The sequence below is a fragment of the Poecilia formosa genome, unplaced genomic scaffold (genome assembly GCF_000485575.1).
Source record: "Poecilia formosa unplaced genomic scaffold, Poecilia_formosa-5.1.2 Scaffold97, whole genome shotgun sequence".
Classification (NCBI taxonomy): Eukaryota; Metazoa; Chordata; class Actinopteri; order Cyprinodontiformes; family Poeciliidae; genus Poecilia; species Poecilia formosa.
Window position 1 is genome coordinate 809,094 of NW_006800036.1, and position 26,587 is coordinate 835,680.

General features: G+C 37.2%; 1 long non-coding RNA gene across 1 annotated transcript; it reads left to right on the forward strand.

The window, feature by feature from the left end:
- Nucleotides 1–15,661: 15,661 nt before the first annotated feature.
- On the forward strand, nucleotides 15,662–25,178 carry LOC103142468 (uncharacterized). Its single transcript, XR_001662909.1, has 3 exons — nucleotides 15,662–15,742; nucleotides 24,224–24,391; nucleotides 24,561–25,178. It is a non-coding gene; the product is annotated as an uncharacterized LOC103142468 (long non-coding RNA).
- The last annotated feature ends 1,409 nt before the right edge of the window (nucleotides 25,179–26,587 follow it).

Genomic DNA, 26,587 nt, shown 5'->3' on the forward strand with positions numbered 1-26,587 from the left:
CAGCTGCAAAGTCATAGTGAAGGAAGCTGTGTGATTCACACAGGTAAAATATAGTAACAAAAGTAAGAAATGGAGACTGTACAGTCAGGACAGGTCTAACATATGAGTAAAAAATATTGTAGTTATTAAAAATAGCATGCTCAGATTCAAAGAAACAGATAACTGGATAGGAACATTTTTTTAGATTTCTTGTGCTCAAGGTGGTAATTAAAAAAAGTGTTCACAAAATACATAAATAACAAAATATTTATTAAGAATAATTTTAACAAATAAAACAAAAATATTTTATTAAAATACAAGAGTGAGGAAACAATGGAAAAAAAGAGCAAGGCCTTTTTCAAACAATAGAAAAATCTTTATTAGTATTTTCATAATTCCTGGCTTTTTGCTGGTATTTTCACTATTTATCTTTGATGATGAGCGCAAAGTATTAGTAGTTGCAAGCGCTCCCTGCCGACACCCTGATATTTTGCTTCCTCTGCAGATTCTCCATGTCTCCAGAGAAAGATGTGCACTTTAAGCTTTGACACTACTTGTAGGTTCTTTATTTCCTGAACATGTGATGATTAATGTGCTTTTTGTATGTCCTGGAAGTGTAGAGGTGTTTCCATGTTTGGTAATAGTGTTATAATAGGCCAAGTTGTCAGTCAAACCTTTGTGCTTGGGCCGAATGTTCGGTTAGTGAAGTGGATAATTATCTAGTAGAATCATAATCATTACTTGTGGGAAGCTGAAGCAATTACTGGGTGGATTTACTGAGAAGGTTTTATGCTTGACAAAAGGCATTCTCTGCTGCAATTGGCCACTTTTTAAAGAGTCTGCTATTGAATAAAGCTAGCAATGCTGCTCCATTTGCCTTTTCAGCTGATTTCATTCAATGAATTTGCTTTTTCAGGTAAAAAAAATAAAAAATAAAAGCCAAGAGCTTATGGATTTTAAGCATTTCCAAGCCCCCACCTCTTGCAAACTAAACAGAGTAGCGGGGAGTCAGACTATTTTTTTTATTTTACTTGATACTTACTTGCAAATGGACTTTTTAGGACATTGAAGTCTTTTAAATCCATGCAGAAATATGGCTATTAGCACAGCTGAATACGAGTTTAGCTTTTCCAAAGTCAATATAATTCAGTATTTTAATTCTGAAAATACTGAATAATTTCAATTAACTAAAAAGTGCTTCACTGAAGTACTATTTCAAGGTTGCACACACTTATGCAATCAGGATAATAAAAAAAATTCAGTTTTTTTTTTTTTCTTCTGACAGATTTAATTGATTTAGATTTAAAGTTGAACTGTAGAGAAAGTCTGTTACATTGATGGTGCAAAAAGTACCTTAGGGATATTTAAGGGCATTTTTTTACTTCACATAACCTGGCATTTCAAACAGTTTGTTGTGGACCATGAGTTATGTAGATGAGCTTGCATTTCACCCACCCTACATCTGACTGAAACAGCTAAAACAAAAGATTCCTGCTACCCACTGATAGTCACACTTGACCAAAATGTCACCTCTCTGAAACACTACTCTGTCAGGCCTGGAGCCACAACTGCTTTATTCAATCAAAAATTTGGCTTTTCTGTTAAAAAAAAAAAAAAAAAAAAAACTCCCAGCCTTTTGCTGAGGTTTAAGAGGCTTAAAATCTTCAGAGGATGAAGCGAGATGAAAAAGTGCGAGGTGAACCCTCAGAGTCACACAAGGTTAGGGAGATGAAAAACACAATTGAGGTAAAACTCTGAAACCGAATCCTTGTCTCAAGCAACAGCAAATAAAATAAAATAAAATAAAAAAACTCAACTGTGAAAAGTTTAAAGCATAGTCTCAAAGAAACATTTTTTTTCTACCCCCATCCATTCTTCCCGCTGCGCACCAGAACTTCACCTCAACTGACAGCTCTTTCTTTTGAAGTGACATCTTGGAGCCGAGTAACCATTTCCGTCTCTTTTCTGATCTGTTTATTTGTTCCTGCTTCCCTTTCAGCCTCGCCATTACTTTCCGGTCCCTTATTTGCGGCGCTCATTCTCTGCAGCTTTCTGCCGGTTTCTCCCTCTTAAATGCGAGAGCATGTCATGCAGAGTGCAGAGCGTTATCAGCATCTGCTCTCGGTGTCATTATGGAGCCCAGCAGCTGAATGGCAAACAGACTCTTTACTATTCTATGAGCACATGGAGCTCCTGTACGCCGATCTGCTGCAGACCACATAAATACTGCAATAATTGTAGATGGTTCAAGGTTGGCGTTGCCGTAACACCTTCGGCAATAAAAAGTCGTTAACAAATTAAGCTTTTATTGCAAATGTAGTAATCTTAACACAGAAGAAATTGCACATATCTGGACTTAAATCTAAGGGCACTTTTTAAGAAGATTAAATGATCAACACTTTAAAAAATAAATAAATAAATCAATAAAAGATGATGGTGCCAAACCCGCTGACCTTCTCCAGCAATTCCTATAAAATAAATGCAACCCAAGCAATATTTGTAATTGGAAACTCTCCGTTTGGTGTTGATTAGAGTGTCTCAGAAGACTCTGGATAAGTAATCTTTCTTTTTCCCTGGGTTGTCAACATGACATGACACAGAGACGCACTTATCCACACTTCTAAGTGCCAAAATGCTGCTGGGATTTTAACTGTAATTCACTTTTTATTAAAGGATGGTGCCAATTCAAAGCACATGCCATGTCAGGCACTTAAATAGGAAACAAGAAAAGTCAATTTGATCCAATCATACCTCCATCCCAGTCCATCCTAATTATCAAACAATGCAGTCAAGTTCATGTCATTAGTGATGGATTGGCTTCACACAGTCAGCTGTTTTGGCACCCAACGAAGATTATAATCTGCAGCCTCCAAATGTTGCACTACTTCCAGATACAACTTATTAAAAAAAAAAGATCAATCAAACAGCTGCAGCTGATCCAGAATGCATCAGCTCGCGTTCCCACTAAAACAAGGAAGACGGAGCAGATCACTCCAGTTCTTACCTCCTCACAATGGTTCCCTGTAGCTCGGAGAATAGACTTTAAAATGCTGTTAGCTTATAAATCTCTGAATGGTTTATCACTACAATACATGAAAGATGATCTGCTGTTGTTGTATCAACCTTCCAGACCCCTCAGGTCTTCTGGTTCTGGTTCTGCTCTGCATTTCCAGAATGCAACAATTGGTCAACAACTGAATGTAATGTTTCAGCTGCTGACTGCGTGTCCTCTATGAATTTGTATTTTCGTGTTTTTATGGTGTAAAGCACTTTGAACTGCCTTGGTGCCTGAAATGCGCTATAGAAATAAACGTGATTGATTAAATGCATTTTATTTAAAAAGTGGCTTTAGGGCAACACAATGCAACGAAGGTAAAATATCAACTTAATATCAATATCAAATATCAACAGCCCTAACAAACAGAAACACATCCTATATTTCAAGATCAAAATATGAGACAAATGTTTAATTTATCAGCTGATGAAATACAATATTGTTTTAAATATGCTATCATGAAATGTTTCAATGAAACAAGGAGACCTGCACAGACATAAAAACCCAACTTACCAGAGATCATAAATATGTGAATAGCTCTGTTCACTGACTGTGCACCTTGTGAACAATCTGTGGGGAAGAGAATGTCAGCAGGAAATCTTTATGCACAAAAGCAAAGTTAAAAAAAGAAACCAAATTTATTTCAGGCTCAGGTTGGAGGACAATTCCCCTTTGATTTTAGTCTTGCATCTCAGACTGAATTTAAATAGTTCATTTGGAAATAAAGAGGAAGAATCAGAAGCCTGAATCTAATTGTCCTCTATCGATTTCAAGAAGACGTGTTTGACTAATCACTGCAGGAGCCACCACTCTGAACATGAGGAAGGGCATATTTTAGTCTCGTTATAGGATAGAGACAGCAACTCTATCCCACCAAGCAAAGTCTGACGCGGTGAAGCAGGGTTTCCCCTAAATAACTACAAATGAGGAGATCAGGAAGGCATTTCAATAGAGTCAGGTCTTTGTGACTTTCAAAAGAATCAAGAAATAGAAATGGAGGATTTTGTTTTTCTTGGCAATTACTTTTTCACACAGGGTGAGATTGATTTAAGTTTTGTCCCTAAAATAAAATTATAATACAAAAACTGCATTTTGCATTGACTCTGATTATCTTATTTGATATAAAAATAAAAACAAGTTAAAACAAAAGAGATCTGGAAGGAAGAAAACTTGTGTGTTAAGATGAACTGTACTCACTGCACAGACACACCACAGGCTGCAACAACATAATGACTGCAAAGTAAAACAATAGATTGCTCAGAATCTGCATCTACAATTTAATGCATGACTAAAGCGTACCCACAAATGAATGCCTTGCTTGGTGTTAAATGTAATTTGTGTGTGAATTTACACTTGCATGAACATGCAAAATTTTATTTTAAAGACTTAAAACTCGATGAAACAGACAAGACTGCCTTTACTCGAACCCCATCGATGCCACATCTGTGGCTATGATGAAAAGAGCTGAATGACTGCAGAGAATGTAACCTTGCAAAAATATTAAGTGAATCTGAGGAATTTAAAATGATTAAGACTCTACAAGAAGTTGCAGAAAAGAGATTCAGTAGTTGATAAATATAAACGCAGTTTGTTGTGGCTTCTACCTGTGGTGAAAAGTTGTTTCTCTGTGCTTTCCTCTTTGATGTAGATGCAGTATTTCAGCTAGCTTCCAAGCCAGGCACCCGATTGATAGTGGGGCAGCATAGAGCAGTATAACTGAAGGAGATGTTTATGGATACAAGGAATTGAGTACAAAGCCGTTTTCTTCTTTCTCTGACCCAGTAACTTATCAAAACCTCAAGAAAGGTTAAACTCTTTTGACAAAAAAAATACATCTGCATATACCATCACCCCCTTCAAGTCAGTATTCAGTGAAAGCACCTTTGTCTGCAATCATGACATGGAGTTTTTGTGTGTGTGGATACGTCTCAATCATGTTTTTCACATCTATGCAAACAGGAGACACAGCATGGAGGATCCTTTTAATGACTATAGTGACTAAGTGTAAAAACATTGGAGCAAGAAACAGGAGAGTCTGATTAAGTTAACATGGGAGAGCTGTGAGAAAGTCTGAACTGAGGCACTGAGGGAGAACCGCTGGGGACTTTGCATAGAAACAAAGTAAACACAACAAAGGAACTCAAGGGAAATAATTGAACAAGATGACAAGATGAACTGAAACTGGAAAACACGTGGATGAAACAATAACCATGAAACAGAGCGCGAGTAAACAAAGGAATCCACTAAGATACCTTATATATTTTCAAACAGCTATGCCATATCAAGGTTTTAACACAACAACAATGTAGGTTGTCATATTGTTTCTAAGGAAACAGTGTAACACTGCATCACTTTTAGAAGCAGTAATTAAACCCGCAACCATCGGCAGCCTTGCTTTTCTAGTAATGAGTTCCCTCCTTTCAGGCGAATTGGACTGTCAGAGTTAACGTGAAGCCGGAGAAAACAGAGAAGAATGCTGGACAAAGAGAGCGAGAACGCCCACAGACTCGGTAGGTGAATGCTGAACGCTCGGTGCCGAGTCCTTGAGACTGAGAAAGCAGCTGAGCACAATCAACTCAAATGTGACAGCGAAGGCAACCCCATAAACTAAGTGCTACTTTTAGAAAGTCCCTCAAGCGCAGTTCAGCCCCTTGTTTAGGCAACCAATAACACATAATCGTCCCCCTGGGATCCTGCACCTGCGCTAAGGGAGCAGGGAAAATAAGAACAACATTGCTGCAAGTCAAATGGAAAGTTACTGATCACTGCTTGAAGCATTTCCTAATACCTGGTTACATAAGATGCATTTATTTTAGCTGAAATGGATTTCTTTGAAGAAGTTAAAAAGGGCTGCAACCCCTTTCAGTTTCCAAGGACAGTGAGGCTAACATTTTTCTTTGCATTTGCCGGTCTCTTTGAACCCAAGTGCATTTGTGTTTGGCATAAAAAGTGATCGTTAACGCTCAAGTGTGAAACATGTATATTAGTGTGCAGTACCTGTAGAAAGTATGCACTCCCTTGAATGTTTCAACCTGCTCATTGCTTTTATAAATCAATCATAATGAACACATTTTTTTTTACAAAATATAACACACCCCTTAATGTTAAATTGAAAACAGATGTCTATAAAATGACAATTAAGTAAAAATATTCCACAAAATAAGGGGTTTCATAAATATTCTCCACCTTTAAGGTGACTGACCTCATTTATCGAAGGTCCAGACAACTGCAGGAAACATGAAGACAATACAACACCCCAAACAAATCAGAGAAAACATCATTGAAAGTCATCAGTCCGGTCCTGAAGGTACTGAACATTTCTTGGAGGTCAGTTAAATCCTTCATCGGGAAATGGAGGGAATAAGGAACAAATCCTGGAACCATTTCTGTTGCTCTGCTGCTGAATGACATGTATTTAGGGTTTTCCTTCATCATCACAGGTGATATTTTTATCACATCCTCCAGGTTCACATCTCAGTGCTGCTCATACTTGCCACTAACGGAGAGCGTTCAGAGTAACAGTCGAGGAAAACGAGGGCTGAACTTGCTTGGGAATATTTCCTCTGACAAACTGAGGTTAGTGCCTAGAGACTCCGAAAAGCAATCAGTTTGCATGCTGCTGCAGAAAAAGCACTGCACTCCGAAGTCATTACATCCACCTATAGGTGGCTTGTGCATGAATCAGAGTGTTTAAGGCATAATACAGTATGATGAGGAAACAGTTTTAGCCATGCATGCTTGAGAGCTGCACCCTCAATCTGCTGGTTCACTATAATTTCCCAAACAGAAATATTTCCCTCATAATTAAGCAGTTTTGTGGGGGAGAGGAGGGCGAACAGAGGCTAGTCTCATTCATACGTAGTAATATCACTGAGTTTATAGATATATTCATTGTGTTAATAGTATCTAGTATTTAAAGCAAAAATAATTAGCTCCCTGAAGAATACTGGATGGCTTTGTTAAAAGTGTGTAGCAGAAAAAATATTCACGGATTACTTTACTTTGCATCACTTACTTATATTTGCAAAGAATCAGAATGTTGTTTCCAATAATGTAACCAAAATAAAAGTGAAATATTTCACCAAAATGGAATATCTATTAAAGTATCATAAGATTCGATTGTGTAAATTGGGAAGTTTTTTTTCTCTTGTTTTATATAAATGTAGAAACTAGATCATTCCAGACATCGTTTCTATGATTTGTATGGTTGGCTGAGTGAGGAATGAGCTTTTGAAATGAGTTCGCCAGATATAAACTCCTCAGGAGGGTACAGTGGTAGACTCATTTACTTAGGTATGTATATTGTATCAATGTTAAACTACCCATACCGTGTTAAAAACAACTTGAAACATTGTTCTCTCTGCAGATATTACGTTTTGTTCTTGATCATTTCGGAGAAATCTTCACCAGAGCCAGATGTTAAAATGTGAAGCTGTTTAAAATAAAACTGACAAGTGAAAAAAATTACCTTCACTTCTTACTTCATATTTCATCTCAAGTTAGCAAAAAGCCTAATGTGCTTAATTCCAATCTTTGCTCAACCGGACATTTAATCAGTGCACTAATTAAGCAATGTGGGCGAAGATAACAGAAATGCCCCTGTTAAAAAAGAAAGAAAACATATAGGTGAGCTTTTACTCACTGACTCAAACTTTTCAATTAATATCCCCCACTCTGAATAAATATACATAAATATGAAGATGCACTTCATATTTATATTGGAGTTACTGCATAAAAACCATTAATAATCTGCGAGAGCTGTGCTCCGACTGTTGCCTTTATTCGAACAAGAAGGACTTTATGTCCTTTTTAAATTCAAATAGCATTTATTTGTGCTAATAGCTACCACAGCTTTTACAAAAAGCGTGATAAAAGACCAAATTTGTAAACGGGTGCTTTTAAACGGAGCCACACGATTGTTAGATTGTCTGGTTTCTGAATTACTTAAAAATGAGACCATAAAAAATCATTTCTAAGCTTTTTTTTTTCTTGTTTCCTGCAGGACTGCATAATGTATTGTCAATTTATTCCTATTGCATTATCACTGTACATAACATGCATTGTTAGTCAGGAGATTACTTCAGCTTAATTCTTAAATAGTTTTGCTAAAGCCAGGTTTTAGCAAAGAAATAAAAAAGCAGCCCTTTCAATAGACTGGGCCGTAAATTGTACATGGCACATTTTAAAGACTTTCAGCGGCACTGAAGCCAGAAGCAGGACAGTTTTGAAAATGATAAAATCATTTTTTTCAGCTGAACCCTGCAGCACACCAGGGAAGAAATACCAACATGGGATGATCTGTTCCCCGCTTTCAAGCATCACCTTAAAATCCCCCCCATCATCTGCTGCATTTAGAAAGAGTTAGAGGTGTTAGAGGCCAGGAGAGAGGCGGGAAAAGAAAGCGATGAAGAGATCAAATCCAGACAAACCTCTTCAGTTCCAGAGGCAAACTAATCCTGGAGATGTTTTCCACCTGAAGGCTGTCTGGAGAAGACAACTAGACCCTGTTGAACTGTCTTTTCACTAGAAAAAAAAACAACAAAAAAACTTTTACCACTCCTGACAACTAGTGTGAGTCAGTAGTTGCTGAAGAGTGACATTAGGGAAGAAAACATTTCGAACCTCTTAAAATGGAGCACTTTTTCCCATCTGAAATTGAAAAAGAGAAAGCCACCTTTCATCCCTGTCACCTCACTCCCATTGATTCCCTGTCCTGGTTAAGCATTTGCAGCATCTGTCTTTCAGACAGATTACTGAAAGATATCCCGTACTGGCACACCACAATGTGACTTGGGGATCATTTTTAATTTCAAAGTGGAACAAAAAAAAAAAAAAACTTTGCCAATCCCAAGACTGACAACAGCAAATTACCCTCCCTGACATCTACTCTATCAGTTCCCAACCCAACAAAAGCACATCGTACCCTTGGAGTAGTTATGCTTTTTTAAAATGGCTTTCATTCTTCAACTTCAAAACTTTAAGTGCCTGAGAAACAAAAAGAAATCATCCAATAAAATCCTGACCTTTCATTTCTTCCCTTTAAGTTCGAGCAGCCACACCGGGACCTAAAATGTTCGCTCGGTTTTGTGTTGTTCATTTTCTGAGAGGCATCTCTATATATGTGCCTTCAACGTGCAGAGATGCATAGCTGACAGTAAAACTTGGAACATTTTTAAATATGTGATGAATCTTTTGGTCACACTGCGTCTCACTGAATGTGATAAAGTCATACTGTAAAGAGCTTTTTTTATTTCCTAGCACATAAACCTGTGATTTCTCAGAAATCCCACATGGTATCCAGGCAGTAAGGATGCCATTATTTTGTCTTTGAGTAAGATGTTGCAACTTCTTGGTCTTGGTGAGTTTAGGGAGATGATGAGACTTCTCTGCTGCAGTACCGTTAGAATCTACTTTTAGTGTTTTATGTAGAAAACATGTTTTCTCGTCGCTGTTGGGACAACACAGGTTAAAATAATAAAGCAAAAGAGGGCCGTCAAAAAGTAGCTGTCAACAGTCTTTGCTAAATAGGACACATAAATGGAGCAGAGCTTTTGGTAACGTTACACCTGAGGCAAAGGCACACTGCTATATTTAGGTACTTACAAGGTTTTTTTGTTCTTGTCATATTTATGAGAAAACACATTTCCCTGGATTTAAATTTTTTTCACCCTTAATCTTTGTCGAGCTGCATTTACAAACCTCATTTATAAGTTGAAGGACCCATACCATAGCAGAGTGATGTTTGTACAAGTGGAAAAAACTAAACTGTAGGTTTATTGTTACATTTATAAAGAACGTAATAATGCATGTTATCTCTAGTTTAAAAAAAAGAAGATAAATAAGGTATTAATATTTAATTGATATCGTGAATTAAAACAAGAACGATATCTAGACCTAATTTAAGAACCAACCAGTCCATTACCATCTTGTTTGTTCTGGATAGAAAAATTATGGAAATTTGTAATGTTTTATAAAAACCTAATTTGTTATTTTTTTAGCTACTTTAGATGTGGAAGATCCAAGACTTAGTTATTGTAATTTTCTCAAAAATATACCAAATTAATTACTTGTATATATTTTTCAGTTTTGATAATATAAGTACAAATTTAAATGGTTATCTAACAATTAAGTCACATTTTAAATTGCTGCACTTTTCCACCTTGTAGATGTGAACAATTCTGGTATCATATATATATATATTTTTTTTTTTTTCATACAAGGGGAAAAAAAACATGGCATCTTATTGGTGATGAATATTTGTGTCAGAGGTTCTGGTGACTCTTGGCAGAATCGGTACGAGACGAGGACAAATGTGCAGTAGACACGATTCACAATGGAAACACAAAGAGGAGTGATAGTAATTCAAGAAATGTCTTTGTCTATACAGAAATGTTTGTGAAATATTCAGTGCATTTTGAAAAAAAAAGATTAATTCTAAAAAAAAAAAGTATCGATTAAAAAATAAAAGAAAGCTAAAGAGCAAACAAGATGAAGTAAATATTGCTTGACTTTGATGGTTAACTTATTATGAATTCCTGAACAGGTCCAGAGCATTCGAGGCAGAACAATCCTTCACTCTAAAAGCAGTCCCTGTCAGCTTGACTGTCTTGTTTTTTCCTTTAATCATAATTATTTGTGACTTTTTAAAAGTCTCCATATTTGAATGGAGTCAAGAAGGTACTGTCGCTCTATATCTCTCTATCTTCCATTCTCTTTTCCTTTTTCTTCTTCACAAAGCAGATTCAGCCTAAGGTCACACCTTGACCAAAAGTCTCTGCACAGGTCAAGGACAGCAATTCATTAAAATTATAACTGGGAATGTTTGCTGATACGCAAAAGGATCTGTGGGTCTGTATGTTGAAGCAGTGACTCATAATAAAAACTCTCAAAAGCAGCTTGTGAAGACGGAGAGGTTGTCTTAAAATGTAATCTACGGGCTGCTCAGTGTCAGTGAATGGTTGGAAATCCTTCACAATGGTTTATGGTGTTTTGTTCTGTTGACATTCTGTCGTCATTGTCCTTGAAGAGCTTGAGCCTGTGTGTTGTGTTAAGAGGGCTTTAAAGTTGGACGACAAAACAGACACGGCATTTCGATGTTGAGACTTTAGAGACTGAAAGGGACGGCTCCTGAGCTGCAACTTAAAAAAAGGTAAATTATTAAACGACTGTCCACTGCAAGCCACAGCATTGTGAGGCAACGAGATCCCGAATTCATTTCAGTCCCGCAAAGCATAATCCAGGTAAATCCCAGTAAATAACAGGAGGATCTCTATAATTTAAAAAACTTTTAAAAGTTAGCTGCTTTTCAGTAATTTCATTCAAACTCATATAACTGGCTTAAGAAAACAGTTAAGTTATAGATACCAATTAAAAACATATTTTTAATGTCAACCTACAGGATTGTATGTACATAGTATAATTGGTGCATATACTCTATCAGTGTTGTGGATCTCCATGGATCTGCTATGGGATTAAAGTTTGGTCACTTTGCTGACCAGTAAAGCACAGAGATAACATGGATATTAAAGCAGATGTTGCTGCCTTTGCTGGTTTGGACACACAGCACAGAGTTCTGAAGAAAAGTAAAATCAGCATTCTCATAAAGCTGGTCAGCAGAGAGATGTGTGAGACGTTGTTTGGATTTGATAAAATACAGTGGAACAAAATCAGCAGATTATCCCAAACAATCCCACTCTGGTCACACTTAACACTGGTCTGTAAGAATCCTGGACTCTAAGGTGCTCTGAACAGGAGAACCACACGGCCTGCAAGTTTTTCTGTCGACAAATAACTGCATTCAAATTGAAATGTTTCAAGCTTAAACGATGATTCACGCTAAAAGACTGCTAGCATGTTCATTTGGCAAACGGATTCGCTTGCAAAGTTTGTAAACAGTCGCGGCTTATTGATGACTGCTGCTGGAAGTGTTGAGTCAGGTTCATTGTTGCAAATACTCTGCTTGTCTAAGGTAATGCACTGTCAGAGCATCACATTAGCATACTTAAACAAGTCAGCCTGGTGTTAGAGAAGAACATTACAGAAGAAAGTTGGTTTAAACTGTTGTAAACTGCTGTAAAATACAAAAGGCTACAACATCCAGAAAGTCACAGGTGAGTAGAAACAGTCTTACACTGCGAATGTAAACCATGTAATGGTCATGAAATGTGGTGAGATGTTTTCCGCTCTTACATTCGGCTGAGAGCTGAGACAGTCTTGGTTCTGAGTAGGTGTGCATCACAATTGGCTAAATTTGATCTTAATATGATTTTCAACTCTTAAAAACATGTTCTAAAATTGTTAAAGACCGTGCAATTTTGTAGAATTAAAGAAAGTCACAAACTTTTCATTGACATCTTTATAGTTTGGGGATTACATACAGTGTAACAGTAGATTTGTGCTAAGGCCCTGCAGACAATTCCAGTAAATGCTAAAACTGAGAAGTTTCAGTTTGTGTTTATGGTCTGAATTTCTCTGTCTCACTTGTTTTGTCCATAAAAGAAGACAAACATCACCATGCAGAGCACATTAACACTCTTATTTCATTCATGCGTTTTGTAATATATGCAGAGACTCGACTGACACTGAAATACTTTTTAATGAGGAACAATAATGAGTTTCATTAATTACCTCATTAACATGCCGAACGTGTCATGTTTGGCATTCGGAGACATCGAGCTGCTCAGGTGATGCTGTGAAACTCTAACTGCAAGTGGAAGCTCAAAGGTCACGTTATTGACAGAGCAAAAGCAGAAAGCTGTTGTGATATCTGAAATCAATGTCTCCGTGTTAGGAACACAAATATTTCACATCAAGTTTACTGAGCATATTTCTCATTTTGCCAATGCTTCAGAGGAATTTTACACAGTTTGTTCAAGTTTTGTGGGGTTTTTTGTTGTTTTTTTTCCCTTTTGCTTTCAGAATCGCTGCAAGGCGTATTTCTGTGCATTTCATCAGTCTCTCTTGGTCATGTTTCATCCTTTAACTGTTGAAACAGGATCTGATTGATGATTCTTGCTTTCCTGTTAGGCTTGTGGGGAGTATCTGTCTGGCTTTTCACTACGTTCATTCCCTCACCAAAAAAGGTTGGGAATTAAAGATGACTGTTTTATTAATCTTTGGCAAACACTTTCTCTTTGGCCGTGGATGCAAATTGTTAATGTGTCATTTTCAGTGACATTGTTGTTGTTAAATATGTTTTGGTTCCTCTGTTTTCTTTTTTCTTTTCCCCCTCTCTTTCGGCAGTCAGTTTGTTCAAGTTGTAGGTGTGGAAGCAGACTTCGAATACATGAGGAGCTGAAACTCTCCACTTGTGAAAATAAATCTGTAGCTCTTCTCCTTGGCACTCAAACAACAACTCTGAGGGCTGAACTGCCAGACAGGACCCAAGAAAAACAAACAACAAAAAAAGAATGGCTGATATTCCCCCCACCGATAATTACAACGACAGGAGGAATTTGTATTTTTAAAATAAAGGTATGAATTCAACCACTTCATTTCTCTGACAACACGGCACAGGACTCCCTGAATATTATATTCATCCAACCGGTTACACTTTGTTCTTTGAGCTGTGACCCTTTGGGGTTGTTGTTTTTTTAACCGATCAAAGTATCCGTCTGTATTTTCTACAACCCCAACTTCTGCAGTGGTTTTGATTTCATAACTTCCAGAAATGATTGCTATCTGTACAGGCCTCTGGAGCTGTCAGAACAGCAGAAACATCTGAAAGTACGGGTGAGAAGTACTCATTAAAACATGCTGAGTTGGTGCCTGCAGCTCATCTTTGTATGTCTGTATTTACTGTGGAGAAAACACAAAACAGCACAATCAGGGAATTATGACAGAAAACATACAACAAATAACTCCCCCCTTCCTTTTATTTGATTTTGCAGTCCCTGTCTTTTGAACAGGCACTATCAAACATCTTCACACAGATACAGAAACATTTGTTAATCTTTATGTGTATCAAATCATATTGAACATGACCAGGAAAGCATCAATAAAAATGAGAATAAACCTTTGCAGTTATTCTGTTAGAACTAAAACCAATATCATTTCCACTAGCTATACAGAAAAGCTGCGGAGATTTTCTTTTTACTTTCTTTAAAATCACGAGAACTCTGATTACTTGTCGCGATTTTTGGGTGTATTGATTTGTGGTTTTGTCGTGGGTTATTTATGGTTCATACTTTTTGCGTTAGTTTTTTTTTGGTAGGTCTGTTTTCTTAAGTTATCTTCCTGATTTATGTTGTGTTGTGTTGTTTAGTTAATTCTAATTTGAGTCCCTGACTTAAACAGGGACTTAACCTGTTTCTTGTTTTGCTCCATTTGGTTCCACTTCCTCAGTTCAGCTATTATTATCCCAGCCATCGAGCCCATTGAACACACCTGCGTTTTCCCATCTCAGTTATGTCACTCACCTGCTTCACCAGGTCTTTAGGTCCCTGGCTTTCCCTTGTTCTTTGCTGTGTTCTCAGGTTTGTTTCTTGCACTAGATATCTGTTTAGGTTTTTTTTGTTTTTGTTTTTGTTCATTTGTTGTTTTGAGAAAACAGATCTATCTCATGGCACTCTTCAGCAGTAATCTGCAGTGTCTCCAGCTCTAATTCTGGCACTTTACACAGTGCCAAAGTTGATCCAATTATGTTCGGCACAACCAGATCAGGTGTTGTGCTGCTGGCAGCGTTTGATTTTGTGTGTGAGCTGCATTCATAGCAACTCAGCAGGGGATGTTTTCTCGCTTACACCACTTTGCAAGTATATTTTTCACTGTCTCACTTCACCTTAACACAGAGAGAAAAGCTGCTGTCTTCTTTTCTTAAACAATTTTGAAGATTTGTTTGAATCATAGGTTTGTAACTAAACATTGTTAAAAAAAAACACACACAAAATGGAAACTGTTAAAACAATCCAATCAATATTAAAAAAAAGAAAATACAATTAAAAGTGCACCAACTTTTCAATCATATTGATTAAACACTAATTACAAATAAAAATACATTAAACAGACTGTTTTCTATTTATGCTTTTCTTTTCAAATTGCTTACAAAGTTTGACTGAAGAAAATACTGTGAAGAACACACTGTCTAAAATGGTTGAATGCTGTGTTATTTAAAAACAAGTTACGCTTGCATGTCAAAAATAAACATGATTTATTTGTTACTTTCAGCTATAAGGCATCATAATTAATTTATGTTGTGTTTATTGCTTAGGGAGCAGCTTATGATCTTCTGCATGAGTGGATAGCCAACAGACGTGGTCACCTACTCAAACTCAATGTCTAGATTTATCACAGCGTACACATCTGAAAGGCTGAGTAGATCAAATCAGTGACCTTCACGTTTTATTTTGTGTGTACTCCTTTGTGTGCGTGTGTGTGTGGGGGTGTGTGTGTGCGCGTGTGTGTGTGTGTGTGTGAGAGAGAGAGAGAGAGAGAGAGATTTCATGAGACTCGAATAATAAAAAATGTTCCCTCTCAAAAAATGAAGTACTTGTCTGTATCTAACTTAACCTTACAGTGCAAGATTCATAAACTTTGCTGTGCATTTGGCACATAGCACTCCTTCATATTTTTTTTAATTATGTCATTGTTGCAACATCTTCTATCCCTCTAATTTTTATTTTTAACATTAGGAGGCCTTCGTCTTCCCTTTGGCATTTCCTGTTCTCAGACAGCTTGATGTGAAAGCAGTCGCGTCTCTTCTTGCTTGTGGTGAGTGACTTTACTGTAATGCATGGGCGAACTGGGCAATGGGGAGCAGGAAGAAATGATTGAATTTGGTCTGTTCGCAGAAATTCCCTTGATGGAAATGCTTCCTGGTCGACTTGCATTGCAATTTATTTTTCAATAGACAGAGAAATAGGCAGAGCTCTAAGATAATGACAAAAATGTCCCAACTGGAATCTCATGGCCCATTAACGATAATTTCTGTGGAAATTCTTTAAGTGATTGCCGAACGCAGCTACAGCTCAGATTTCAGACTGATTGGCTGAGAGGTAGAAGTAGCTTCAATATGCATCCTGCATAGTTCATGTAATCAGAGCTTTGTTCCTTTTTATGGAATTTCCCTTTTTCTTGTAGAGTGGAAGGTGTGCTCACCGCCTGCTTTATTAGGAATAACTTGAGGCCTTGCTAGTTCTGGGCTCAACCCTTTCTCCCTTTGACTGCAGTCAGGTCAAATTTACTGCTGCTGTGCCCCGTCTGTTTTAAAGTTTGGCATGTTGTGCCTTCAGAGAGCTGCATACCTTAGTTGTACCCAGTGGTTGACTGAGCAACTGTTGCCTTTCTCATCCTAAACCAGTGAGGCATTTCTCCTCTGACCTCTGACATCAAGAAGATGTTGCTCACTCAAGACGTCTGAATTCACTGAATTGCTGCTCTGAGACTGGATGATTTGAACCACCAAATGAAGATGCATACCTGATATAGTGGTCTATATTTAAAAAAAACAAAAAAACAAAACTTAATATTTAGCTTGTTTGATCTCTTAAGTTGTGCTTGGTTACTGGTGTGAAATAATAAATCCCATTCAGAAATATTTGTACTTCTACAGTACAGAAATCAGCCGTATGGCAGCTCAAAATGGAGATAAGTGTTGAAGTCATAGTCATGTCAAATGGGTTGTTGGCCATAGTGCTATTAATGGTTCCACTTTAGATGTTAAGGTTAACGTAGCAATCACAGTGAGCGTGTGCCAAGGCAAGGCGAGACCTGTACGTTGATGTCTGGAGACAACCCCATCATCAGAGTCATACTGGTGAGACTATGTGTAAAGACACTGCTACTCATTTATCTTATACTTGAAAACTACTGACAGAAACTGTCACTGGGCCAAATTGAGGAAGCATGACATTGCATCATGTAGAATGATTGAAAAATTGTTGAAAAGTTTTTGAAAGTTTTATTTCCAGAATTTATTCTTTACATGAATCTGGCTTCAGCTAGAAAAAAAGAGAGATTTTTTTCTCCTCCGTTCTCCTCCTTGGAAATGTATTGCTGTCACAAAGGGGAAAAAAAAGCTTTTGAAGACTATCAAAAAGAGTTGTATCACATTTATATAATTTAATAATCACATTCATGCAATATTTATACAATATACATATTAGGTTTGTGCAACATAATCATCATGTACTGTAGATACTTTGTACCTTGATCCTGCGATCCAATGCAGATAAGATACATCATAAGTACTCTGTTTAAACCCATTTCTAAAACAGCAAAAAAGAGGAGAATGTTATTCATGCTTTTCAATCCTACTTACATCAGTTAAGCTAACATTTCACACGTGGGTTGATTAAAGTAGTTGGTAATCATCACCAAAAAACATTATTTTACATTTTCCTTGTGATTCACACAATCTGCCATACATCAATTGGCCTAGAGGGGGCAGGAGAGAGCTTCTCCATCAGAAACATGACAGGCAGAACAGTAATATCAATCTACCAAATATCAATTACATATTGATATTTGTGGGGATATTGTGCAGGAATGACAAATAAAACGAGTCTAACCAGCCTGATTTCCTTTTATTTTGTGATCAATGACAAGCATTATATTAATATTGTTGTTCTACCAGCAGACTTTCAGTCACAAATTACAGTAAACTTGTTTTGTATACCAGCTATACCCTTCCTGACATGGACCGTGAACTAATGCTTTAGACGGCCTCTTTTTAAGGTCCTCTTTACACCTTCTAATAGCCCAGCATGAACCTGGGCAGGCATTTGCACTGAGCCCAAAATATATATAATGCCTATATTTTTGCTTCTTTGCCAACTGTCTGGCTGTAGTAATAAACAGCAATTCCTTGTGTACCTTGCTGTTGCTGACCTCCACAGCAAAGACTCTGTGGGTCAGAGTGATGAGATTAGCAGAGCATCGTGGGGATATTGGCTCCTCACAGGCCACTGAAGGTCCTGGAATCAAATCTTAAACCTCGGTTTCATCCGCTAAAGTCAGCTTTAGCAGGAGATAAAAAGCTAACATGTTCTGGTTGTCGAGTAAATTAAAAGCTTGAGTGAGTGTCCCAGTGGATTACATTAGGAAATGTTCACAAGAGTGCGTGCTTCAAAGATATTGCAAATAATTTGAGTCATTATCTAGTCAGATGTTAAATCCTGTTCCTTACAAAGACTAAGTTGTCTTTTGAGTGTCTTACTTAAAGGATCCATTTTTCTCTGGAAGTCAGATCTGGAAACGCTCCAACCGTAGTCTCCTTAAAAAACTACTGATTTATTTAAGCCTTATCACAAGGCTGGAATAAATGCATTTCTTAGTATTTTGTACATTAAAGTACTGTGGCAACAACTTCACAAATAGAATATTTAGGTATTTAATGTTTGCTACAAACTGATTGTTAATGCAGCTACCTTTACTGTACACAGTCAGAATTGATGAGAAACCACTGATTTAGGAAATAAGACGTCTACAGAAGTCGTTCCAATGGACTCCTTACCATGCAAAACACCATTATTCACAGAAACACAACTATAGATTCAATCTGAGATAAGTAACTTTTAATAATTATATTATTTTTTTTAGAACTAATTATGAATTACCTGTTTTGGTGAAAAAAACATGCCATTAACATAATTTGTCTTCTTAGTAGTCATATTCAATTAGAATGATGCTTTCAAATCTTCCCAGTGAGACTCGTTTATGAGATTAAAAGTGCCTCTTCAAAATAACAACTTTTGAGCATGTATTAAGCATACTTTTCATCAAGCCTACATTTATTAAAATATTTAGTTTTATTGGTCTGGTGTAATATATTTTTTTTTCATTAGGACATTCATTATGTGGCGACACTGTGGTGGGTGGGTGTTTAAACACCCACGTTCTTATCTTATTTGTGAAGTTGTTGGAAAGAAAACGCACCTCTGACTTTTTGCTATAATTGGATACGAAGGAGGAAGAATATCACAAATCGATTCCTTTGTGTTCTTGAACTTCCTGTACACTCCAAAGAAAATCCCTGATCTGAAAAGGCACACATTTTCCCTTTTTAAAAATACAAAGCATCAAACTCCATATTAAACTCAGAGTTTTAAACTTTGGGTGGTGTTACACCACATCTTAGGAAAGATAAAAATGTCAGTCAGGACAGATAAGAAGTGATCCTCCGTAAAAAAAAAAAAAAAAAAAGCTGGTTCCCTTCCACATCAAAAGAAACAACTATAGCGGTTGAAGCATCTGTCAAGCCTGCCTCCAGGATTCCTTCTAGGGACTTTGCAACATAAAAAAGATCTTGGCACAGACCTGGGACACACTTCAGCAATAACGTCTCTTGTCTTGCAGTAAAGTGCTTGAGGATGTGCATAACTGTGAGATGACTAAGCTCCTTTTGTTTCAATCAGGATTTCAAAGTAATGGGAAACTTTTGAAAAGAGAACATTTTCAAAGTAGGTGCCGTATTTAGACATTGTTCATCTGATTTATTTGGCTCAAGAGAATGTCTTTATTTGTGGTATAAAAAAAAAACACAAAAAAAAACAAACGAAAATGGTCAAATCCTAATGAGATAATCGAGCTTTGGAAACAAATAACTTACTAAGACAGAATCTTTGAAATGGTCAGCTTGATCTTCACATCATTAATGGATTTTTGATTTGCTGTCTTCTGAGACTAGAGACATCAATAAGTGGCGTTAATGAGCTACATCCCTGGGAGTGCCTCTCTTTATCTAGAAGTCCTATGATGGTGAATGGAGAACAGAAGTGAAAGTAGCAAGAGTTTTAAAAACAGATGGCGAGAGAGAGAGCGCTTTATGGTGAACTCAGTCAGCCTTTCTCCAAGGCTCTAAAGTGCATCTCCTCTGACACGGAGCGGCTGTCATTGTCAGAGCCTGGGGAGCCGGACAAGGGACTGTCACGTTTCTGACTGAAAATAAAGAGAATAGGAGCGGCATGTTCATTTGTGTGTCTGGTGAGGAGGGTGTGACAAAGAGAAAGAAAAAGAAGTCACATGTTCAGCATTTCCAAGAAAGACCTATGAGTTTAGATGAGTTCGACAGTTTTTAATGCAGGGAAAGTGTGAGGAACAGAAAGAAAAGTCTGCAGGGGTCAACACTGGGCTCAGCCAGCTGTGACACATTCTGAATGAAATTCCATTAGGGATTAAGCCCAGTGCCGTCGTGCAAATGACTTACGGGTTGTCTGGGGTTCGCTGCAGCTTTCACGGGAGATTCTGCAGTCGAGAGGCGTGATTCAGCTCTTTTGGTGGCTTTACTGAGGGTGTCTCACTTCAAGTGTTTGCTAGCTTGAGAGAAGACGGAAAGGAGGCAGTCAAGGTAGTTGGCTGCTTGCTTGTGAGTCGTGATCGGTTTGCTCTATAGGTTCCTAGGCCGGAGGAGAGGGACAGTTGGAGAATGGACAGATCAAAGGTAAATAATATCATAAGTAGTCTCTGCTAGCACAGCGACCGTGGTAGTTACCACAAATAGTAGTAAACCATCTGGCGTAAATGCACGCCACCTGGAAGCTACATCTGTCCATAACACCCTGCAGAAGAGGAAGAGGAGGAGAGAGCCGAAAGCCAACAACCAGCACACCGGTCTGTGGATATGACAGGAACAGGGGAAACATGAAGTAAAAGTCTAAATAAAACAACAAGTGCAACTCAGAACAGAACTCGCACCAACACAGAGCACAAACACAAAATAAATGGAAAGTCCGTCATCCCCCAGCAATCTACAGGTTTTGTAGAGGTTTACAAGCTGAGGACTGTGACTGGAGACGGAGCACAAAGAACCATCAGTTCATCAGAATGCAGGATGAAGGCTGGATGTTCCAGTCCATTGTGGGTTGCTGGAACTGATCTGGACCCTGATGAAGTTCCCAGGGTTCAGATCAACAGGAAGTCATGGTGCCAAATTTAGAGCAGAAAAGCTACGAAAAATCTCTTACAAAAACTGCAAATGATAGCAGAGTTATTGTACTTAAATTATATATTATTCATAACCTTTCAACAGAAACTAAAATAAAATTAGCCATCCATTTGAGAAATACAAAATACATTGCTTTACTAAAGTGTCACTTCTGAAATACACACACTAAAACTAAGCTTTCTAAAGTTTTTACATATATATATTTCTATTTGCTCTGTTCATTTTTATTCTAAAATGCTGTTTCTATATTAAAAACTGCAACTGGTGTAGAAATGAGGATTCTGTCGACAAGCCTCGAGGCCATCTGTAATAATGACTTTATATTCAAGTCTATGAGTGACAACCTTAGAGGTCCATTTTTATTCGGTGGTAAATTACCTTTGACGCTCTGTGTATATTAATTGCATGGAGTTTAAATTGGATCCATTTTAGATATCAACTCTTAAATCTGTGGTTTAAAGCATATTTAGGTTCGAAGGAAGAATATTCTGTTACAGCTGGGAGAACATACTTAGTGCCCAAGAGAGTGCTACTGGCTAGAAGTAATTTAACGCATGGGCAGGGCTGTAGCACTAAAAAAAAGAAACTGTAAATTGAAATGCGATGGCATGAGGTGAACTAACGGTGTAATACGTAACACATTTAAACTGAAGTACGCATTCAGAAATACCCAAAGCATTTGTTGATGGATTTTATTGCTAACTTGTATTGTTAGAGAATATGTTTTTAAGATCTGAGCTCAAGTTAAGTATAGTTTTTATAAACGCTGTGGGAATTGAGGCTGTAAAGGTCAGATCTCTGGATGCTGTGCCCCGAAGCATTTTTACTTCAGAAAATCCATCTTTGCTTTCAGCTGTCATGGGGTGCAAGAGATGATTTGGAGACCATTTAACAGAACACCACAAGGCTTGTTTTGAGGTCCGTCTGTGACATTTATGAGAAAAAGTCGCTACGACAGCGAGACTGATTCTTTTAAGGTGAAAGCTAAAGACGGCTACTTCTTCACGCTAGTCAGATTATATATCCACAGAAACCAGTAGGTTCAGAAATAAGGATGAATGGGAGGAAGGTTTGTGCAGGTAACCACTCTGCAGCCAGGACGAGGAGGAGAGTGAGGGGTGACACGCATAACAACACAAATCCGTACAGCAGCACAGCACAGATAAACATATTGACATAGATTCAATACAGCCACAAACCAAGCATATCTGTGTCTAATACTTTCTGAGCAAATGCGCAGCAGCGGCAACAAAAAATGGCAAAAGATAAAAGAAAGAAAGGAAAACACAAAGCAGAGGATAGAATGTATCCATCAATAGTTAATAAGATTTGTTCCATCTAAAGTAAAACTGCCACTTCATGGTTTTATGTTACTTCCAATAGCAGCAATGCTGGCATTTGTTATGTTCAGATATACAACACATTCTACAAGAGGTTTTAAGGAAAAAGCCTTGAAATAAAAACATCTTTTATTGCACCACTGGTGCCAAACTTCTTGGTTCCCCTTATAATTTTGTAATCTATGCTTCACATTTATACACTTTGTATGTATGTATGTGTGTGTGTATATATATATATATATATATATATATATATATATATATATATATATATATATATATATATATATATATATATATAAAGAAAGTTTGAATGGATGCAAATGGTGCTTATTCACTTCAGAGCTAGTCATTTGGGAGATTAATAGGAGGCCAGACTACATTTTTCAGAGTCGTGAGATAAAGATAAGTGAGATGAATACACTGATTATTCACTAATTAATTTAAGTTATCTTACTCATACATTCCTTGAACTTGTGGTCTGGTCTTGAATGAATGTCATTAGGCCATGTCAACATGTCTACAACAGTTAATGAGGGTTAAAAAGCTTAAATTAGTCCTCCTTAGTTTTAACAAAAGATAACAAGCATCTTCTGGTCATTCTCCTTCAGCTGCACACTGCATGACCATCTTCTAAAAGCACTGAGTTCATTTTTTCTGAAGCCCTGTCCACACAGTGCTGCTTTTTTTTCTTTTTTCTTTTGTCCTGAAACTGGTTGTTATTTTTAAAAACATTTGTGATCTTATGAGGCCATTTTCAGTAACGTTTTCATCCACACAGAAAAACAGAGAACTCCCCCAGACCAGCAAGTGGCGCTAAACATGGCAAGCAAACAAAACATGTGTGGCGTCTTTTGTAGAGCTGAAGAACCACCACAAACATTGTGTTGCACCATTATACCGCTTGGTGGCTTTGTATGACTTGTATGGAGTTACAAGTCAGGTCGGCGGTCGAGCTAATGCTTAAGGGTTTTCACAAAAGATGCATTTTTGCTGTCCACATGAAAAGACAAGGGTGAAAGTTTCACTCTGGAATCCATTTTTTTTTAAAATATGTTTTGGGTCCTTTAAAATGTTGTTTTCTTGTGGACAAAGATCACAAAGTTAAAAATAAAAAACTCTTAGGAAAAAAACACCTTAACTGATATTTATTTAAGCTGATGTTTATTTTGGATGGAGTCTGGTTACGAAGGACTCACAAAGTGTTTTTTTGTTTTGTTTTGTTTTTTTTTTGTTGACGCAACACCGTTGCTTGAACTGCAAGACAGACACCTACCTAGAGGAGATGACAGACAACATTGTTGGACTTTATCACATATTTCTGTATCTCACCACACTAATCAGCCATATGTTGGTTGGCAACCACGGCACTAGATTTTATGATGATTTATGAGTTGCTTTACCGATTCACCTTCATCAAAACAAACTCAAGAAAAAAATGAGATGGAATTAACTAAAATAAAATAGTTTACTTGCTTAAACATTGTTAGCTGAATTCAGTGTTCCAGACCAAACAGCTTTAATTTTTTTGAATTAAAATTTTTAAGAAGAAATAAGGATGGTAAGCTTTGATTTGTTTTTTTATTGTTTTGTTTTGGGTTTTTTTGTGGCAAACTGACTAGTTTATTTATCTTGCTTTGTCTTCCTTAAAATCTTCAGGTGGTTCTCCAGTTTGTGCACCATCTGTGTGTATTACACACAGAAATGCCTGATCAAACATTGTCAAAATATTACTATGCCTCAAAATATATTTGTACAAATTCAGCCAAGACAACAGCAGAATGATTCAAACATCAAAACTGGTTTTGGAACGAATAAAGCAGGCTCATGATAATGACTTTCCTAAAACCTAACCCTGTAAAACACCTTTGTCTACTATGCCTGAAAATCTGGTGTGTGTCAGAAAGATCAATCAATTTAAAATTACGGTGACATTTCTAAGAGTAGAGTAATTTATTATCCACACAGATTTATGCCAGAGGATTGATGCGTCATGATTCTGGCGTCTGGATGTGAGTTTGGGTCTCTGCTGTATCTGTCTGTCCCTACCTCAGTTTGGAGACAAAGAGAGCTGTTGGACAGCCTGATGAAGATGACCATCAGGCGATCGTCTTTGCCTGATGATCAGCCTTTCTGGTACAACCAAACCCATTGTGTTGCTTTTCTTTAAATATCTCTTTCATCCTTGAAAGAAAGCAGTTAAGTTGGTTTACCTACATTTTTAACTCCCCTAAACATGTCTGCCAGGTTGAAGACTGTTTATCTCAGTATTTTCCCTTCACTAACTGCTCCTCTTCCCTTCCAGATGCTGCTGAGCCACTGACTTGGAAGTCACTCTCAGTTTTGCATGACATTGTATTAACAGCTTTCACTTTGTCATTCTGTGTCCCTCCAACGATTCTGGATGTGGGTCAGGAAATCGTCAGGAAACACGATACGAAGGCCACAAAAAGTTTGAAGTCTCTTTGCATTTTACAAAGGGATACTTGAGCGAGGGATACTTGTATACATCTGAATCTGTGCATATCGTTTTGAAATGTCACAAATTCAGATTTGCACTCCCAATTCTAATTTAGACAAATCGCTACAGTTGCTTGTGGCATAAACAAAGACGTTTAAACTTAATGACATACATGCTGAGCTTGAGCTGAGGTGTTGAGACTATGAGGTCACTGACATGAGATTCAAGGAGGGATGAAGTAAAATACTGTCTGCTTGTTTTTCTTGGGCTTTTTTTTCTCTGTTAATTGTCTTTTTTTGTCTCTTTGCACTTCCTGTGACTGAGTATCTTTTAGTTCCTGCTTGTCAAGCCTACAGCTGCATATAATGTTTTGATTGTACACTGCCTTTGTATATGTCACCATGGTGACTACCCATTATTTCCATTAGCTCGGCCTTCAATAAAGATTGCATGCTTACCTTGAAGATATATTTTAAAAAGTACAGCAAGGGTTTTTACCTTCTTCAGCAGCAAATTGAACTACTTTTTGAAAAGAATGTCACTGGCAAGATGTCAAGGAAAATCAACAATTTAGGCTTCCACATCATTTTTAGCTCCTATTCTTCAAACTGTTTTTTTTTTTTTTTTAAGAATAATTTGCCAACTTCAAGTCAGCAGGCAGGGACATTTTTAAATATATTTTTCTACTTTTGACTATTTTGTGTGCAATCAAACATTGGGTCATTCAATAGAAACAGGCATTCATCGAGGAGATTTATCTCTTCTGGAGCCACAAAGTTAGTTTTCAAATAGGAAGAGTTTCTTTCAGCAGATACTCTGTCAATTCGTCCAACTTGAGCCTTTCGGCTTTGGGTTGGAATTATCCAGTCTGTGAGTTTTACAAGTTCTTTTAACCATTTCATCAAATCTCACCACTGTCATTTCTCAATACTTCCTCTCTGTTAATTGTCTTTGAATTATTTGCAGAGACAATACACATCCAATGCTTGCATCAGGCATTTCCCACCCAAAGGTTAATAAAATTGATGTTCATCTATTTTGGAATATCAATGTCAAATGTGCGCTGGTAAATTGGTCACCATCTCAAGTATTAAATCTAAAGTATGAGTTGTTAAGCCACAGCTGCCAAACTGTGTGAACACAAAAACAGATCCATAGTTCAGCTTGAAATTTAAAGTACGATATTGCTGGACTGTAAATTTTCCTGATTTAGAAAAGAGCTGGTAATAATAATTTGCTCTGACTGCTCAGCAGACAGGTCTGGTTGTTGATTTGGGATGTATTGATTTAATGTGATATGTAGCGCTTTGCTTTGAGTTTGAAGTCAATTAAAGGTGTGAAAACACTCTGCCTCAAGGGCTCTATGTATTTAAAGAAACAGTGTCAACAACTTTAAAAACAAGAATTAAAACAAACAAAAAAAAACTATCTCAGCAATCTAGAGAAAGAAATAAAATTTAATAACTTAGGTTTAATTTTAAGGGAATCATCACATTATATATTTGAATAACTGAAAAAATATTTTGTATAACTTATTGAAGACATAATGAGAAAATGCTGTGGAAAACTACGTTAAGACACAAGAAAGAAATGGGTCAAAGAAAACCAAAGTTTGACAGATTGAGACGAGAACAAACATGGCCAGTCGAGATATGATGAAAGTACATTTAAAAAATACCATTTCATATACAAACCTTACTGTCTAGCAGCCATGCTTGAGAGCTGAAAACCTTTCTAAAGCACATCTAATATCACGTCTTCATTCATAAGTAAGATTCATAGGGGTGAAATTCGACAGGGTTTGCACAGCTGGTATCGTTTTATGGTGTAGTGAAAATAATTCACATGTGCAGTTGCACATCTGTGCATAC